The following is a 3,971-nucleotide window of genomic DNA, read 5'->3' on the forward strand; positions in this document are numbered from 1 at the left end:
TAATGCCTTTATCCTCTTCGGATACTAAACAACCACTGATGCATCTATTCTTGTTTACAAATTCCCCCCAGAGAGAACTGGTTTTAATATGTACGCAGAGTATACGCAACTGCAATTAACTTTCCTTGCATTAGTACCTTGGGTACAGTCGATCTGAAGTTTTATCCTTTAGGGGTTACCCTGTACATGATTTACAGATATATATATAATACTAGATGAAGTGCCGGGCATTGTCCGTGATATAAAAAATTCTAATTTTAAAGAAGAAAAAATAGATGTTTTTAAAACTTTTTTAGTCTATGTTACCCCATGGGTTTCCTAAAAAAATTCAGCCAATTTGGTCCAATTTGTCCAGCTATAGCTAACATACAGGTATGAGAGAAGAGCTTTATTATATAGATATACAGCAGAACTTGGGGGATTTTAAGCGGGGGAAGGGGGGGGACTGAGGAGTGCAAGGTGTGTACTGAATGTGTTATGAAAATGTATGCAATTATAATTTTAAATTGAAATCCAAGAATTTTGAATCTTTCTCAGACAAAATCAAATCACCACTTTTCGATCTCTTCATGGATTAATTAAATCGTTAGTGCATATTTCATTCAAGTTCATTGAGTACAAACATAACAACTTGGATATTAACAGTTACACTTCATGTTCCATTCAAGTTCATTAAGTACATACATAATAACTTGGATATTAACAGTTACATTTCATATTTCTTTCAAGTTCATTGAGTACATACATAATAACTTGGAGATTAACAGTTACATTTCATATTCCATTCAGGTTCATTAAGTACATACATAATAACTTGGAGATTAACAGTTACATTTTATATTCCATTCAAGTTCATTAAGTACATACATAATAACTTGGAGATTAACAGTTACATTTTATATTTCATTCAAGTTCATTAAGTACATACTTAATAACTTGGAGATTAACAGTTACATTTTATATTTCATTCAAGTTCATTAAGTACATACATAATAACTCGGAGATTAACTGTTACATTTCATATTTCATTCAAGGTCATTAAGTACATACATAATAACTTGTAGACTAACTGCTACATTTTATATTTCACACATATTAAAAGTTAATTGAGTAATACATTCTAACCGTATTTTATCCAAGTTCATTGAGTACATACATGATAACTTGGAGATTTACGTAACCATCAATCGGTTCTCGGCCTAAATACTGCCTGAAGAGTGAGTTAAGGCAATCGGCCACTTACGCTACAACCGCCCATTCCAAAAATTAGCATTTTTTTCTTTTAATTTATTGAAATCATTCTTTTTTTTATTGAACGAACGAATATTGAAAAATCGATCGTTTTTTCGAAACGAACTATTTTTTCGAAACAACTTTTAAAAAACATCGTTTTTTACTGAACAAACGATTCTTTCGAAAAAGTTTTTAAAAAGCGATATTCATTTTAATGGACGAAGATTTTATTAAAGGGAGTGACCGGCTATGTAAGGTAGTATGCAGTGTTGTGGAAAGCTTCTTTCGGATTCATTTGAAACATATTAAACTTTTTTAAGATCTGTAAATCCTGAGTTTCAACGCAAATTCGATGTTCAAAACTCCTACTTTAGGGGTGGATATGTTTTCAGAATTAGTTTCTTTAAATTATTCAATAACGACGACATAAAATGTAAAAAAGGACAACAAAAAACTACAGACGTCATGTATAGGAACATGTTGAGAAAATAAAAATTAATCTTATTATAGAAAATAAGTAATCTTGCTAAATTATTAGTTTCTATTATCTCATTATTCTGGTTTATCGTATTCTCGCAGATTTTCTAGAATTATTATTGAAAAGACGACATTTGAAGAATTTGAAAATATTCTGCGAATAAATTCAAAGAAAATAAGATATTCAATATAATAATGAAAACGAAATAATCAATTTTACCATTGATTTACTGACAAATTTCTTTGAGAAATATGTTCCTCCATTTAATTAGATTACTGTATAATTTTTACTTTATTTTTCGTTATCGTTATTTAATCATTAAAAAACTAATTCTGAAAACGTATCCACCCCCAAAGTAGGAGTTTTGAACGTCGAATTTGCTCTCAAACTCAGAATTTACATATCTTTAAAAAGTTTAATATGCCTCAAATAAATCCGAAAGAAGTTTTCCACAACACTGCATACTAAGTTCAACTACCTTACATAGCCGGTCACTCCCTATAAACAAACGATTTTAACGAGCTGAAAGTTCGTTCAGTAGGAAAACGAACAAATAGATGGAAAATGGACGATAATTTTGAGAACAAACGAAATCAATTTTTTAAACGGCTAAAAAAAACGAACGAAATGGGTCAATCACGAACAATGAACAAACGAAATGAAAAAAAATCAGAAAACGTGTAAACACGTGTGATAATCCAAACAAAGTGAAAATTAAAGACGACTTTTTGTGAAAACTGCAGTGGTCCTCAGAAAAAAAGCGGGAAATTAACATGATTTTAAGAAAGTAAAAAGGTCCCCAGAGCCGGAAATTTAACAGTCTCGTTTAACGAAATCCCCGAGTTTCTTTTTAGGGGTCTAGAAATAATATAAGAAATAATATTTCTTAACAAAAATGTTGGTATCTACAAAACTGTCTGACCCCATTCAAGAAACCGGGTTTCCGATACTGGGTTTCATTACGATACTCTGTCTTAAGTTTCGGGCTCTGTTCAAAGTAAGTAATGAAGACGACATACGAAACACAGTGGTCCCCAGATGAAAGGACCAAAATTTGAATTATTGAATTGAATTATTTAGGGTTTAAGTGGAATAACGCAACTAAGTGAATTTTTATGTGCCTATACCCCTTTTCATTTTTTGTGAACACTCTCTTTAAGTAAACATCCAAGCATGCATGAAAACGTCGAATTCATTTGTTTGCACTAATGTGCACTAACGCTCTAAAAACGCTGATATTTCCAAATAATTTGATATGATTATCTTAACTCAATGTTTTTAAAGTATTTGAGTATTTAACTGGAAAATATTTTTCCTAATTTCTTGGTGCAAAAAGCGACTTCTTTAAAAAAACCCTCAAATTTATTTTAATTAATTTTTTATTGGAGTAAAATAATCTGAATTTTTCTGAAGAGGGAGATGCCCGATATTCCGATTCACAACGGTATTCCCTTGAATACTTTATCTGACAAACAATGTCGTCTTTTTCTGACTGAAATAGGGTTCAATTCTTTTTTTACGCTACAAAACGGGTGAGACACCTTTGAAGAGAAACCACAAAATAAAGTTATCAGTTTTCAAAAACAGGGATAGTTATTTAATAGTTATTTAGACGGTTGTTATTCATGCCGCTCAGTTAATAGAAGGCGACTTAAAACTAAGGTTGCAGATCATAACTTTTAAAATTTGTCATTATTTGAAAAATATATTCATTTAACCATATAATTTCTGTTAAGGTTATTTAATTTTTTTTAATGTATTCCTTGTGTACACTGCACTTGACTTTGAGATGCAATATGTACACTGTATACTGTTAATGTAATATTTAGTGGGGGAAAAAATGTTCTTTTTTGAGTTCGCCAATCTCCATACAAATGTTTTTATATCATGATAAGATTTAAAATCAAATATGCATTATACTTTAATGTTAATTTCTTTTCTCTGCACCTTTGTTAAAGGGAGTGTTCGCGAGAAATGAAAGGGGGTATAGGCTTAATGCGATAAAAAAGCGTTTTTAATCGCTACTAATCTTACTTCTATCTGTTGCGTCTGTAAGGAGAAAATTGTTAAAGACGTCTCCAGGGGCGGATATAAGGATTCTGTAGGGGGGGGTAAAAATTTTTAATTTGGCGCGCGAAGCGCGCCGGAATTTTTTTTACCCCCCCCTAGAAAGTTTTTTACCCCCCCCCCTAGAAAAATATCATGATGTATATAAAATTATTGGTTTTAGTTGGGTTTGATTTGCATTTTCCACTCATTT

Source organism: Eurytemora carolleeae, unplaced genomic scaffold (genome assembly GCF_000591075.1).
Source record: "Eurytemora carolleeae unplaced genomic scaffold, Eaff_2.0 scaffold931, whole genome shotgun sequence".
Lineage (NCBI taxonomy): Eukaryota > Metazoa > Arthropoda > Copepoda > Calanoida > Temoridae > Eurytemora > Eurytemora carolleeae.